The sequence below is a fragment of the Symsagittifera roscoffensis genome, chromosome 9, assembly GCF_963678635.1.
Source record: "Symsagittifera roscoffensis chromosome 9, txSymRosc1.1, whole genome shotgun sequence".
NCBI lineage: Eukaryota > Metazoa > Xenacoelomorpha > Acoela > Convolutidae > Symsagittifera > Symsagittifera roscoffensis.
In genome coordinates, this window is record NC_087070.1 from 515,974 (window position 1) to 533,151 (window position 17,178).

Below are 17,178 nucleotides of genomic sequence, written 5' to 3' on the forward strand. Positions count from 1 at the left end.
TCTGAAAAGAGAACTTGAGAGGACACAGAGGGAGAGGAACAAGGCGAACCTCGACCGGTATCAAGCGAAGCTCGAGAGAGATCAGGCGAACCTGGAGAGAGACCAGGCGGTCATCGAAAAGGACCAAGCGCGGAGGGAACTTGATATGCTGAAGGCCGAGCATCAGCAAGAACGAAGGGTGCGAGAGAATGCCGCGAATTGGGAACAGCTGAAGTCGGAACTTGAGAGAATCCAGCAGCGACAGCGCGAGCTCGACATGCAAAAGGGAGCCAGGCCCAAGGAGCGAATGGCCGCCGGTTCAAGACCAGAGTCACGTATGGAGGTGGATGAAGCTCCCAGATCGAAGGGACGGTTTAACCTTGACCGCGCGGCTCAGGAACACATGAACGAAGGGTTGGAGGTATGGATACCGACTGAGTCAACGTCCTCCCTGCGTGGCCTAGAGACACAACCGATACGCCCATTGATGGACGTCGCACTGGCGAGGTATACTCCGAGTTCAACCCCGAGCAGCAGTCAGGTGAGCGGCAGCTCGTCACGTCTGAAACAATTGAACGAGAGACTACAACTAAGAAATCGTGAGAGTCCAGCAAGAGTGGAGCTACCCCCGACTTGGAGGGAGCAACCGATCAGGAGTGTGGTAATCTCAAGTTACAAGAAGAACACGGAGGGCAGGTACCACAGGCACAATCGCATGGATTGGAGCACAGCACAAAGAGTCAAGAGGGATTGCTTTCATGACGCGGCATGGGTGGAATACCACACGCAGCCACGTGTACCAGAGGGTGCGGTCCACGTAATCATAGGGACAGCCTGCTGCGGGTGCTGACCAGGATTCAATCGCATTGGCAGACTGGGATCTTGAGTTTCGCTGGAGCTGCGATGCCACAGATATTGGCATCACTTGAGATGCTAGGGATGGCAAGAGTATACACGGTGACTCTAATGATCGGGACTAATGACGTGTCCAGGGGGGAGTCAAGGAAGGTTATGAGGCTACATGACGAGATGAGCTGCCTCCTTGAGGAGTTGCGGATTCAAATGGATCATACCATACTCACAGTGTGTACCGTTCCCTACAATATGAATGCTGACCAACACAAATCCTGCTGTGCCATCCGGGGGAATGGTCCACAATGACCAAATCCATTGCTGGTGTAAATTTCCAGAGTAAATTATGCCGTAGTTGTTGAGTGTAGGGGTCGGAAACCGTGCTGATGAACTACTTTTGGGAAGAATTTTGATAGGTTTGGTTAGATTAAACATTCTAAAAATTTTTCTATCAGGCTAACAAGTCAAACAGGGCCATATGAGTCTGAGGCTTTAAAATCGTTACCATCAGTTCTTCTAGATTTGAGGTATTTCGTGTTATACAAGGCAGCTACCCGGGACACAACTTAGGCAATTCCTGGATAGAGTTGGAAAACAAAAACTGTGATCCCATCGGGCATAAAAACTCTAGTTAGTTTTTCTGTGCAATCTCAATCTTTCAACCATGTAACTTGGTATAAAACCCAAAGTTTAGTGAAAATGTTTAGGTTGTTATTTCATATTTTTTTGTTGATTTTTGGTGCTTTATCAGCTAATCAACCTCTTGCATCCCTTGGTGGAAAAGGATACTTAGTATGTTTTTAGTGCTTTTTTATACTAATCTCTCTAGCTTCTGGAAAAATGTTGAAAAGGAGTTTAAGTTGTTTGTAGTGTCCATGGAAGTAATTTTTTGTTCAAATGTATGAATGAGGGATCTGAATGAGCTCAAGCTCGAGCTCGGTCATAGGTCTTATTCCTCAACGATTTCCGAATTCAAATTAAGAGCGAGTTTCAAACTAATCCTAGTTTAGTTAGCATCTTAGCATCTTAGTCTTCTTAAGCCTTCTTTTGATCTAGCCTTAGCTTAAAAATCCAACAAAACCTCTTATTGGAAATATCTTTTAAACAAAGTCTTTTTTAAGGATTCTTATATATCTTAATCTTTAAAACCTACTTTACTCTGTCTTAGATCAGTTTTAACTAACAAGGTTTATCTCATTTTTTAGCAATATGGTACAATGCTTTTTGAGCCTCAAATCTATGTAATTACAATTAGAAAAAATGATTTTCGAGAATCTTTTCCAATGAAACAGAAATTACGAGTTCAAAAAAAACAAAAGAATAAACCAAAAAGAATATCAATATCAAAAGAATATGAAGTTCAAAACTAAAATGATTCCAGCCAGTGTGAATCGGGGGCGGATTAAGGGGGGGGGGCGGAGAGGCGGACGCTTCTTCCTTCCTCAGGGATCGACCCCATGCCGACCCAAAGGGTCCCCCTTTTGTATTTTTTGAGACTCACTGACCCTAAAAGTTTTCTAAAGGCGCCTTTGCAATATATTAATTTTAAGGGGGAGCGTGTAGGGCTTTGTGAGAGCTTATAAAATCATTTTGGTCGATCTAAAAAAAAGTTTGACAAAACTTTCGAAAGCTTGAAAATCCCCCCTCCCCCCTCGAGATGATCCCCCCTCCCCCCTACAGGAGCTTTGTAGGGCTTTGTGAGAGCTTATAAAATCATTTTGGTCGATCTAAAAAAAGTTTGACAAAACTTTCGAAAGCTTGAAAATCCCCCCTCCCCCCTCGAGATGATCATAGATCCACCCCTGGTGTGCATGACCATTTTTCATACAACCTATTACCAAAAAATTGCAGTTTGCAGAAGAAAACTTCAATCGAGAATCGATCATGCTCGTCAAAATCTCATAGATCAAACAAAAACAGGTACTGGAAACTACAGTCATGGGACGTAGATGGCGCAAATTTTAGTTCTCTTGAAAAAAAAACGTCACTTTTTTGCCATTTCATAATCAATTCGAACAGATTCACTGGTGAGACTCTAAAATAACAAGAACTAAACTGTTTTTCTGAAAATACCCAGATAACAGACAGTGAAAAGTTCGTTTGAGACCTTGTTGGGCTTTTAAGCATCAGATTTATTGCGAAAAACTCTCCGTAAACAGCAGAAAAAGTTTAAGCTTTTGCAAATTAATATTCGCCAATGATCGAAGCTTGGCTGTCATTGTTCCCGCTTTCGATACGAAAGTAACGGAATATTTGTGCTCGTGGTGGGTTTTTTTTCTTCAGACAAATTTCGACTTTTTAACTAGCCATTTTTGACTGAATTTTTTGTGATCTTTTTTCGCAAAGTTACGGGGGTTTACAGATTGCCATTACGGCCAATTCGGGACAATTAACGCGCGATATATTTCGCACTATTAACGCGTAAGCGGCGAGTTAATCCGTCTTAGAAATTGTTCCAAATTGGTTGAAAGAAGCTTATTTGCCATAATTGAAATGTTAAAGGAGCGATATCTATCCTATTGTACTTTATATGGCATCTTGGGTATGAATTTCTTTGAAAAAATTCAATTTTTAGAAAGAAAAAAAATTCATTTAAGTTTCTTTGTTATTACTGCTCCACAAACCTTACAAGGCAGTCGGAACATTCAGGGCATCGCCCTGATACGAGCAGTTTTGTTGTTATTTATCATGAAGTACACAGGTCTTGTGTGAACACTTCTAGAACTATAGCTACAATTAGCATTTAGCAATTGTAGATTTTTAAAGCAAAAAATTAATCAACAAATTTTTGTGGAACCGTTAACAACTTTGAAATCTTGTCCTAAAGAGAATATTGGTTAACTTTAAACCATTTATGTCTTTGTGATTCAACTCAAACATTTTGAAAATGAATAATTTTTAAAAACGAAAAAGCATTATCAGAAGTCGGGATTAACGGGTTTCGGTTGTGACTTTGTAACATATACAATTATGCTACCTTATTGACTGGCGGCATTTGGATTGAAAGGGAAGTTTATGTGATTTTCAGATACTATTAAAGAGTGGTGGTTGGGTTTATGCGTTATTTCGTATGAGGGCTGAAGTTTTTGGGATGAGGGCGTTTGGCAGTATTTGGGAAGTTATGTTTTTCTCTAAATTTTGACGTAGTTTTTGTTCCGACTTTCCAAACGAGAGTGAGGAAATATTTGTGCTCGGGTGGGTTATTTTCTCTTCAGACAAATTCAGACTTTTTAACTAGCCATTTTCGACGGAGTTTTTTATATCATTCGTTAGTTGTTGTTGTCCTGATCTCAAATTTGAAAAGATATTTCACCTGTGATCATTTTTTGTAAAGTTACGGGGGTTTAAAGATTGCCAAGTTGTTCCAAATTGGTTGAAAGAAACTTATTTGCTATAATTGAAGTGTTAAAATGAGTGAAATCTATCCTTTTCTACTTATTTGGCGTGTGGGGTGATGGTTTTCAAAATTAGGAAACATTTTTTTTTTCATTTTTTTTGTTTCCTTTAATTTTTAATGTTATTACTGCTCCATAAACCTTAAGAGGCAGTCAGAACATTTAAGGTTTCGCCCTGATACGAGCAGTCTTGTTTGAATTCAATTCACATAAAATTTAAAGGAAAAAGACTACTCAACTACTGAATAGAAATTGATTCGATTTTTGGCACTCTACTCAGCATATTTGCTGAAATTTCAATCAAATTCTTTCTAATAGCTTAACAGAAAATTTCAGCTCTTTTTTGCCTGATCGGAATACTGTTCTGTCCAAGTTTTTGGACTAACTTTGCTGTTTACAGAAAGTTTTTGGCACTAAGATAACCTAAATGAAGCCTTCTTGTGAAATGACTTAAGATTGTCTCGAACTCAACCTTATACAGTTTCTCATCAGATTTTTTCATTACGAGGCTATATTGTGCACTAAATACGCGCTCCATTTCCATCAGTAGGTCCCTGGAATCATAGACAAATCTTTAAACATTTTATAAAAAATAAGAAAATGCCACTTATAATTTTCCGTGGAATCTGCGCACAAAAAAGTAACGCAATTTTTGTATGCACATTGATTTTGTCGCGGATTCCACATGAAACAAGTACAGCTAGTTGATTTGGAATACAAAAAAAAACAAAAGATTTCCTCATTTTTATCATTTATAATGAGGTACACAGGTCTTGTGTGAACACTTCTAGAGCTATAGCTAAAATTAGCTTTTAACAATTGGGGAAATTTAAAGCAAAAATTTAGTCAATAAATTTTTGTGGGATCCATTAACAAATTTAAAATCTTGGTCGAAAGGGAATGTTGTTTAACTTCACATCATTTATTTAATTGAGCGAAAAAGCATCATCAGAAGTCCGGATTAGCGGGTTTCGGTGTGACTTGGTAACATATACAATTATGCTACCTTATTGAATAGCTTCTTTCAAACCCAAAAACGGGTACTGGAAACGACAGTCATGGGACGTAGATGGCGCAATTTTTAGTTTCCTTGCATGAAAAAAAAATTCGTCACTTTTTTTGCTTTTTTATCTTCAATTAGAAAAAATTCACTGATAAGAGTCTAATGTAACATAAACTAAATTGTTTTTCTGAAAATACCCAGATAAGAGACGGTGAAAAGTTAGTTTGAGACATTGTTGGGCAGTTAAGCATCATATTAATTGCGGGGTGGGTTTTTTCTCTTCAGACAAATTTTTACTTTTTAACTAGCCATTTTTGACGGACTTTTTTATATCATTCGAAACGTATTGTTGTCCTGATCTCAAATTTGAAAAGATATTTCACCTGTGATCATTTTTCGTAGAATTACGGGGGTTTGAAAATGGCCATTTTGGCCAATTTGAGACAAACTAACGCGCGATAGATTTAGCGCTCTTATCGCGTAAGCGGAGATTTAATCCGTCTTAGAAATGATTTCAAATTGGTTGAAGGAAGCTTGTTTGCCATAATTGAATTGCTACAAGGAACAAAATGTATCCTTTGGTACTTGATATGGTGTATGGGGAGATGATTTCATAAAAAAAATTCACATTTTAGAAAAAAAGTTTCATTTTATTTTATTACATTTAATTTTTTTTTTAATGTTATTACTGCTCCATAAACCTGAAAAGGCAGTGGGAACATTCAGGTCTTCGCCCTGATACGAGCAGTCTTGTTTTTTTTTGTCTCTAAAAGCTGACTTAAATTATACTTGTTTATGGTTTGCACAGAATGATCCTGGTTCCACAAAGTTTATTGCAGGTTTCAAAAAATCGGCTATTTTTGGGAGCGATACAAGAATTTACCTGATTTTGGTTGCATCCAAAACAGCAAAAAGCTTCGAAGAGAAATTGCGTATCCTGAGCTTTAAAACACACTTTGGCCTCCTAATGGTTCTAAAAATAATTTCTCTCGTCATATGTCAAATTTCTAGCAGTGAATCACACGTAGTTGAGAGAAAATGGAAGAAGCGTGAAGCAAAATCGTTCTTTTCATTGCTTGGAAACTAAAATTTTTAAGCTCTGTGTCCCGCGACGGTGATAAAGATTGCACTTGTCTGTTTTGATACTGCTATCAAAGATACATTTAGATACGCGGATCATCATTCAAGGCATAGCAGTTTGCGAGAAAAAGGTTCAGCAATAGAGTTTTTCCTCAAGTATTTGAACAGCGTTGTTTAGACTCAACAAAATCTTTAATTGCTCAACTCAAGTCAAATTGACTGAATTCAAAATAGACTGTAACCCTGTAAAGTCGTTCGACCGTACGTTATCCTAGAACAAACTTTGACAATGTCAAATTGGATATCGTTCCTCACTCTCCGTAAGTTGAAAAATTTAGTTAAACCTTAGGTACAAAACTCGAATTTTCGAAGATAAATAAACCCTTTTTCGCCGAGTCAGTTATTAAGTTGTGTTATAATAATAGGGCGGGTTTGTATACAGAAACATAATTAATTTAAATATTTGAAAACCTTACTAACACAAAAATTATTGTCATTTGAAGTTTTTGTTTCACAGTTTTGATGACGGAGAGCATCGGTCGAGGAGCTAACACAGATGTCAGAGAATCATTAGATTTTGTGTTTGCAAATGCCGATGACAGTGTCAGTAGAAAATGCAGAAAATTCAGGTGAAGCTGTTGTTTTTTTTTAATACTTTTAAGCATTTTTCTAAGGTTTTGATTTTGTTCAGGAGTATGCACTCTCTTTATCGTATCGAATCTAGCTATCGCAGAGTTGTTTGGCGTTCATCCATCGCGCTCAGAGCAGAATAAACAGTTTCATCACACTTATGCTTTACTTTAAACAAAAATAACCGTGGTTGTTATCAAGTAGCAGAAGTTGAGACCAAGAAAATTTTTGGAAAGAATATAATTTTACGAAATTTCTCGTGCATTTAAGAAGGAAGAAAAAAAGTTGGCGTATAAAACTTTTGAGTTTTCTAGTTGGCTAACCGGAATCTTAGAACTTTTGAATTTTTATAGGAGTCTTTCAAGTTCTCTCAAAATTCGGCTCTAAGAAGGTTACATAAAAGGTTTTATGAAAAAATTCTAAGATACAAAATTTTCTAACAGAACTTTTTCAATTTTTTTTTGAGTTTTCAAATTGTCGTCTAAGGAGTATTTGCAAAGTGCTCATCTCATTTATCACAGAGGACAACACCAAACTACTATCCGCAACTACAATCTCTACAATTTATACAACTTTAACAGCTTATACAAACGTACAATCTCTAAAATTTAAGTAGTTGCCCTTTAGAACTGCAATTTGCACGCTGCAAGTCTTGATTTGAAATCATATATTTTCAAACACCGCATATCATACAAGTCAAGTAAATTAAAATGACTGACAGTTAATTATTCAGCTGACCACAAAAACTTTTACCGCTCACATAGTCTAATTCTTATCATAAACTAATAAATTGGTGTCAGGACAAAACATACCGTACAAAAAGATCCCTTGTACAAAAATCGCCCAAACCATAAGATCCCATGCCAATTAAAAAGATCCCATGATTTAAAAAAAATCATGATCAAAGTATAAGCACAAATAAATCTAGAGTAATTATATCTCAATTAGGTTCGCGCTATTAAAGAACAACGCAACTGTAAGATAATTAAATTTAAACTGGACTCATTTTTGGGACTAACATAGAGCCAGCATGTGTTTAATTTAGTGTTAATATGGCGTTGAATTAGAAAAATTCAACTGAAAATGTATACACTTCTGCATGCATTGTCTTACTCTTTACCTCATTGAATAGTCAAAAATGAATTCTTTTACTCGGGAACCTCACAGAAAAGCCAAACACTGATTATTCGTGACGGCCATGAATTTCAAAAGAAACGCGATACAAAGACAACATTCCACTGGCGCTGCAGCAAATGGAGATCATATAACTGCCCGAAAACTTTAATCACTTCTGAGAGCGATATTATCTCAAACAGCAACGAGCATAGTCGAGAGCTTCAAGTACCGCAAACAGTAACGCGAACTTTAATCGGAAGTAAAAAAAACGACATCTCAGCGCATTATTGCCACAGATGACCGACATTTCGAAATACTCGATCATTTCGAGCAACTTTGTCTATTTGATTGCGGAAAACAAGATACGGAACGCATATTAATTTTTGGCGACATTGAGAACCTCGATGCATTTAAGTTATACAACAGAACCGGGCTTGTAGAAGATATTTTCCAAAATTACCCCAGTCAGTTTTACCAGCTCTACACTGTACACATCCAGATTGGCAGATTTTATCCACCTTGCGTCTACGCTCTGCTCAGCAATAAGCGCTTAACCACCTATAACAAGTTCCTAACCGTACTTAAATTGCTTATCGGTGACGTAACCCCGCAAAACATTCTGATCGACTTTGAAATTGCGGCGTTGAGAGCTTTTGCGTCTCATTACGAAACTGACATCAAGTGATGCTAATTTCACCACTGTCAGAGCTTTATGCGGAAAATATCCGAATTGGGCTTTAAAAAGACTTACGAATCAAACAGCGAGCTAGTATTAGCGCTGAATATGATTCCTGCGCTTAGATTTATGGCGGAGTCAAAATTGAAAATCGGGTTCGACTTAGTAATTGAGGAAATATGCAGTGTGGCAACCAAAAAATTTCGAAAAATAGATGTTTCACAAAACGATCTGGGCTGAAAACCACTCTTTCCTATTTATTATGCAACCATTATCAAACTTCTGTGCGTGGTCTAGCCCGAACCACAAAAGCAGTTGAAGGGTGGCTCCGGTTCCTTTCATGGTAGCCATCCTTCAATATATACAATTCATGAAAAAAATCAACTGGATTCCTACAACCAAAAATTCAATATTTCGAAGGCATCCTGCAGCACTATCAACTTATCCCGGAAAAAGTACCGTGATCTGAATGAAAAAGTTCAACAGATAACTAGTTTATACACAGACTCTAAATTATTGTCTTATTTCCCTTCACTTGCGCATTTATCCTATCAAATTTGTTTTAAATTTCGTTTGGTTTCTTCTTAAAATAAATTTTTTGAACAATTTTTCTATAGACGTCTCCTTGCACCCTCCCGGAGAATGCCGGAACGCAATGCTACGACTCGCATTCGAAAATGCTGTCTCTAGCAATTTTATCCCAGAGCAATTGCCCTTATTTACGTGACGTTAGGTTAGGGGTAGAGGCTTGACGGCCCTTTGAGTGTTGCGCCAAGCAAAAAAAACTTGATCAAAATTGCGAGTTGATATTTTTTATCTAATAGAATGGCAAGTGATTTGTAATGAAAATGCTTTCAAAGCTTTACAGTTTTGCAAAAACCTAATTTCAATTTTGTACCGACTTGAGTTAACTAGAAAATCAGGCCATTTTTGACAACGTTTGTTTTGATTAATTGGAAACGCTTTTCAAGTTCATTAGTAGTCTGAGCTGTTTTAAGTTTGAGGTTCAATTTGAAGGCCAAAAGAATAGCAAGATCATTTATGTTCTGAATTTGTGCAGCAAAATTTTTGGGTTTTTTTTTTATTTTAACCGAAGCTTTGATCGATTAACCTCTTCATTTTCAATTATCAGATTCTTTGTTATTTTATTATGGTATCTTATGTCATGGGCGATTTCAGAACGAGGTACGTTTTGGAATGGTATCTGGTTGACTGGAAATTTCTCGTTTGAGATCTTAAGGCAAAGGATCTTTTGTCAAGTAACCTATAAACTAGTTTCAGATCAGGAGATTGGAAAAAAAAATTGTTAAAGAGATCTCACTTGTGACTGGCTATTCGAGCCCAAAGCAAAGTTTTGAAAAAAAAATGTTCCAGATCTTCGTTACAATGATCAAAAGACGATATCAAGACCCGATACAATTCGATTTCGGAATACGCTCTCTCCAATGGCTGAAGACGGTCACGACGTTTATCTTTCCTTTAAAGTGATAATGCGATCAGAGTTTTTTATGTGACGTAATTTTGCGGCATAATCGATGAGCTGTACAAAAATCCCCATACAATATCCAAGATACCAATCACGTTGATACAGAAAAAGTAAAAATTGAAGTCCTGATTGAGTATTACGACAACTAACCTTAGAAAAAATGGATTGTGATCTAAAAGCTGTCCCAAGTCGAGTCTTAAAACATAAGACAGAAGAGGTAGGCTGGAAATTCGGAAAATTGAAACATCATTATCAAGTCATGGTTGTAGGAAAATTACAGTAAAGAAAGTGTTCAAAATTGCATACCAGAAAAATTCTCAACCAGAAATAAGAGGTATATCAACATTTCAACGTTTGTCTTGATTGGAAGGCATTCATTGAGAATAGTTACCTCTGTCACATTAAAAAACTAAAGATTTTAACCGTACCGAGAGAAACTTATGAGAATGATGTACAATGATTAAAAATTAGGATCGGATATTAGGATCGGATAAAAATAAAATCTCATCTAAATCTGCAGTTCTTAAAAAATTGTTTTGTAAAATTGTCAATTGTTCCCTTTCTTAGGAAGCATCGTGAGGACTTAGAAGCAACTTTAGCCTTTAAGCAGTCTCAAGTCTTTGCCCAATGTATTATCTCAAACAGCAACGAGCATAGTCGAGAGCTTCAAGTACCGCAAACAGTAACGCGAACTTTAAGCGGAAGTAAAAAAAACGACATCTCAGCGCATTATTGCCACAGATGACCGACATTTCGAAATACTCGATCATTTCGAGCAACTTTGTCTATTTGATTGCGGAAAACAAGATACGGAACGCACATTAATTTTTGGCGACATTGAGAACCTCGATGCATTTAAGTTATACAACAGAACCGGGCTTGTAGAAGATATTTTCCAAAATTACCCAGGTCAGTTTTACCAGCTCTACACTGTACACATCCAGATTGGCAGATTTTATCCACCTTGCGTCTACGCTCTGCTCAGCAATAAGCGCTTAACCACCTATAACAAGTTCCTAACCGCACTTAAATTGCTTATCGGTGACGTAACCCCGGAAAACATTCTGATCGACTTTGAAATTGCGGCGTTGAGAGCTTTTGCGTCTCATTACGAAACTGACATCAAGTGATGCTATTTTCACCACTGTCAGAGCTTTATGCGAAAAATATCCGAATTGGGCTTTAAAAAGACTTACGAATCAAACAGCGAGGTAGTATTAGCGCTGAATATGATTCCTGCGCTTGGATTTGTGGCGGAGTCAAAATTAAAAATCGGGTTCGACTTAGTAATTGAGGAAATATGCAGTGTGGCAACCAAAAAATTTCGAAAAATAGATGTTTCACAAAACGATCTGGGCTGAAAACCACTCTTTCCTATTTATTATGCAACCATTATCAAACTTCTGTGCGTGGTCTAGCCCGAACCACAAAAGCAGTTGAAGGGTGGCTCCGGTTCCTTTCATGGCAGCCATCCTTCAATATATACATTTCATGAAAAAAATCAACTGGATTCCTACAACCAAAAATTCAATATTTTGAAAGCATCCTGCAGCACTATCAACTTATCCCGGAAAAAGTACCGTGATCTGAATGAAAAAGTTCAACAGATAACTAGTTTATACACAGACTCTAAATTATTGTCTTATTTCCCTTCACTTGCGCATTTATCCTATCAAATTTGTTTTAAATTTCGTTTGGTTTCTTCTTAATATAAATTTTTGAACAATTTTTCTATAGACGTCTCCTTGCACCCTCCCGGAGAATGCCGGAACGCAATGCTACGACTCGCATTCGAAAATGCTGTCTCTAGCAATTTTATCCCCGAGCAATTGCCCTTATTTACGTGACGTTAGGTTAGGGGTAGAGGCTTGACGGCCCTTTGAGTGTTGCGCCAAGCGAAAAAAACTTGATCAAAATTGAGAGTTGATATTTTTTATCTAATAGAATGGCAAGTGATTTGTAATGAAAATGCTTTCAAAGCTTTAGAGTTTTGCAAAAACCTAATTTCAATTTTGTACCGACTTGAGTTAACTAGAAAATCAGGCCATTTTTGACAAAGTTTGTTTTGATTAATTGGAAACGCTTTTCAAGTTCATTAGTAGTCTGAGCTGTTTTAAGTTTGAGGTTCAATTTGAAGGCCAAGTGAATAGCAAGATCAATTATGTTCTGAATTTGTGCAGCAAAATTTTTGCGTTTTCTTTGATTTTAACCGAAGCTTTGATCGATTAACCTCTTCATTTTCAATTATCAGATTCTTTGTTTTTTTATTATGGTATCTTATGTCATGGGCGATTTCAGAACGAGGTACGTTTTGGAATGGTATCTGGTTGACTGGAATTTTCTCGTTTGAGATCTTAAGGCAAAGGATCTTTTGTCAAGTAACCTATAAACTAGTTTCAGACCAGGAGATTGGAAAAAAAATTGTTAAAGAGATCTCACTTGTGACTGGCTATTCGAGCCCAAAGCAAAGTTTTGAAAAAAAAATGTTCCAGATCTTCGTTACAATGATCAAAAGACGATATCAAGACCCGATACAATACGATTTCGGAATACGCTCTCTCCAATGGCTGAAGACGGTCACGACGTTTATCTTTCCTCTAAAGTGATAATGCGATCAGAGCTTTTTATGTGACGTAATTTTGCGGCATAATCGATGAGCTGTACAAAAATCTCCATACAATATCCAAGATGCCAATCACGTTGATACAGAAAAAGTAAAAATTGAAGTCATGATTGAGTATTACGACAACTAACCTTAGAAAAAATGGATTGTGATCTAAAAGCTGTCCCAAGTCGAGTTTTAAGACATAAGACAGAAGAGGTAGGCTGGAAATTCGGAAAATTGAAACATCATTATCAAGTCATGGTTGTAGGAAAATTACAGTGAAGAAAGTGTTCAAAATTGCATACCAGAAAAATTCTCAACCAGAAATAAGAGGTATATCAACATTTCAACGTTTGTCTTGATTGGAAGGCATTCATTGAGAATAGTTACCTCCGTCACATTAAAAAACTAAAGATTTTAACCGTCCCCGAGAGAAACTTATGAGAATGATGCACAATGATTAAAAATTAGGATCGACAAGAACCGGGGAGGGAACAATTTTATTTGTATGTACAGACTGCAGAATCAACAATTTATAGGGAGTCCTTGAATTATAGCAGGAACGATTTAAATAACTGTTTCACTGGTGTTTTTAGTTAATCATCAAACCCCATCAGTGATTGATAAAATCTCATCTAAATCTGCAGTTCTTAAAAAATTGTTTTGTAAAATTGTCAATTGTTCCCTTTCTTAGGAAGCATTGTGAGGACTTGGAAGCAATTTTAGCCTTTAAGCAGTCTCAGGTCTCTGCCCAATGTAATGCGTAAAACAGGAACATGCCTATCTGAAATTGTAAAAGTGGAGTATTTTGCAGTCAAGGAATATATAAACTTTTTGCTGCTGTTAATAATTCTACCAGAGGTGAGGTTATTAATGATACAATTAAGAGGCAGAACAAATGATTTCAAACATATAAATATAGAGTTACCTGAAGCTTCGGCAGTTCTAGTTGATTACTTTGGCAACCGCATCAAGCTTAATGTAATTTATGTTCCTCTTCGATGCAATTTGTTGATGATTTAGAGCATGAAAACAAATCTTTTTCCGCATACACATTATCAATGGTAATTTGTGGTGGTCTCAATGTCAGTTCCCTCGAAAAAGTGATGTCGCAAGTGAATGATCTTTAAAAATTTCAAATTATTGAGCATCACATCAACTAGAATGACAGAAAAAAGTAAGTCCTATCAGAAAAAAAATTCAAAATTATCGGCAATCTGTTTGATAAAGAGTGTTTTTCTGATCACTTATTTTTTTTTACAATTGTCAGTTGGTCAATTTAAGAAAAACAGTCGGCCTTGTTTTCGTGTTCTTTAATTTTTTAGTAACGAAATTACTTTTTTGCCATTCTCAAAGTTTACTAAAAAATTTAGAAGCCTCAAGATTTGTTGCCATCTCAGTTTTTAATATAAATCATGGTTGTTTTCAAAAGTTCTGTTTCAACTTTTCTAAATCTTTCAAGTTGTTTCATCTTTTTGCTTCTCTCCAAATAGCTTGAAGCAGATTGATAACTAAATTATTTTAAAAAAATTGAATAAAGAGCAATATTGTATGAAGATGAGAAAAAAGACTAAAAAATGCTTTAATTCATAGTTAAACAATGAAAATTGAAAGATATTTCTACGGCTACAATCGAAGAGAAAAAAACAAGAGTTTTTTTGAAGTTAGTGATCGTTTCAATGATTTTTTTGACCCACTGCTATATGAGGTTATCAGAGACTCTTATGTTGAAACAATGCTGTAAAATATCTATTAAGCGCCAAAGTTTGGCGTACGAGTTCTGAGGTATGAAATTTTGGATAAAGTTCAGTTTAAATTATGAAGTATACTGTTTTTTTCTTATAAATTTAGGGTAGCCGTCTAGTGGGCACACTGTGTGCCCTTAGGTTGTCCTTTTCATAAGGAATTTTCAACTTTTGCAATTATTTATATCATTAGTTGAATTTACAACAAAACTTCTTGTTTTGCTGGCACTGTTGGATAAGTAACATAGTTTTCTCTTCCGTTCTAACGGTATAGCTGCAAAAAATATATCTAAAATTTATTTGGATAGTCACAATTTGAAACTTTTTACATGACTAAAACCAAAAAAAATCCCAAACAGATTTTGGATCAAGTTATTACCCTCTCCACAGCAGTTTGGGGGATACTAAATTGGTTCTAAGTTGGAGTTTCAGCCCATCGGAATCGAGTGTTTTAGATGCAGCGTTTAGCACACTTAAAAACCTTTGCTGGGTCTATCTTAGGGGGATGTTGCCTTGATCTGGACTTTTATTCTAAACTGCCTTGAGGAAACTCAATTAAATGGTTTTTAGCTGTTAGAATTTCAATATTATGTGCAGGAAAAGGTTGCTATTTAAGAGTTGTTTTATAAGAAATGTAGGTTTGAAAAAAATTTCAAATTTTGTTAGAAAGTTATAAGATAGAGGAAATTTCCGACAAATCTTATAAGAACTTATAAGACAAGAGAACTTTTTTTAGGATGCTCAGCCCACACCGCGTACAGTTTTAAAAAACACGTCTTAAAATCAAAATAACTTTTAAAACTTTGATCAAAAATTTTAATTTCTGTTCTCATTATTTAAATATAATAGAAATTTTTTGAAATTTTGGCACCTGTAAATTGGTAATTCATTACGGAGAAATTCTTCCAGGTCCATCCTCTGGATTTCTTGCTCTAAATCGCACCAAAATTGATTTTTGTAAGTTAGCCCACAGTAAGAGGCTATCTAAGTTAGTTGGAGAAGTGGAGCAATCCCACGAGTCAGTTAAAAAGAAGCGCGAGCATAAAATGGGCGGTGATTAAAACAATCGCAGGTTGTCTGTTTTCGGTTTGCAGATGTTCTTCAAAAAGGCAACCAATAGCAGTACGTGGACCACACGTGGGATTTACCATCTAGATTAGAAGATTATACGCTGTTTATTTTTCACCTTTTTCAGCCAAAACAGAAGTATGAGAACAGCTCGAATAATTATTAATGACTAGTATTTTCAAATTAGTTTCAAGAATTAATAGTTTATTATTTTCAAATTAAATTAGTCGACAAAATTTATTGGAACGAGCCAATGCTTGACCGTTTTAGCTCTTTCTGGCCATTTTTGCGCTTTGTTGCGCCTAACTAAAGAACTACTTGTTATTTTTTGGTTATTTTTAGCTGAAACTTGTTCGTCTCATCCACTAAGGCAACAATTAATTTTCAATGACCATGATGGGCCTCGAACCACCGATCTTTCGTTTGAGAGATGACACTTATAGGGTAAATGGTCATTTTTCAATTTTAACATTGCTAATTTTAGCTCTTACTTTTGCTTCATTGGTTTCCGAAGTACTAAAAGATACAGCAACAGAGCCCCCCGCCAAAACGACGCTGACGAATTCAAAAGGCTCATTCAAGACGATTTCCCTGAAATAAACTGGTTTTCATTCAGACAAGAAGACGAACCCAACAGTGAGTCAACTATTATTGTCTTTTTTATTCACGTTTTGAGTAGTTTTCAATTGAATGAAGAATAGAACAAAGATAGCCGGTTGCTGTTCAAATAGCGCACAATTCTCAAATAGCGCACAAGTTTTTTTTAATCAAATTGGTGTGTCGTTTTTTGTAAGTTGGAAAATTAACGGCAAAGAGTTGGTTTTTGCGTTTTATATGTTTAAAATGAAAAACTCAATTAGTTCAGTGTAGCGCCCAATAGAAAAATTTCAGATACTTTTTTTGTGGTAATTTTGAAACTCCTATTGTCTTTCAAAAGGAAACCAATGAATTTAGTCGCAGAGATCTTGCATTTTTTTGTCAAATTGTAAATGTTGGGAGAGATAACTCATAATGAAAAAGTTTAAGAAACAATAATAGCCGGTTACTGCGCAAGTAGCACAGAATGTACCACCATACAGAATGTAGCACAGAATCTCTTAAAAATTACAAAAGTTTTTTTTCAGTTTAGTGTCTTTTTAATCTGTGTGGTGTAATAAAAAGACCTGAACGGAAAAAAAACGGAAAATCCGATAGTTATAGATGTTTGATTTTTTGTCGGTTTTGATTACGAGGCCAAACTTTGCACTGGATAGTATCACAATTTTGTGTCTGTATTTTCCTGGATTCCAGAGACAAGTCTTAGAAGATGTTCCAAAATATAAGTGTGTTCCACTTACAAAATTTCAGTGGATTCCGCGTACAAATACCTGTAACGTAAACTTTGTCGGCACAATAATTTTGTTGCGGATTCCACAACGAGCAACTATAGGTAGCCGTTTCGGATTCCGCTAGTGTAAGTAGATTTCGCAAATTTATGCGGAATCCGCTGACAATTTGCGGAATCCGCCTACAATTTGCGGATTCCACTTACAATTTGCGGATT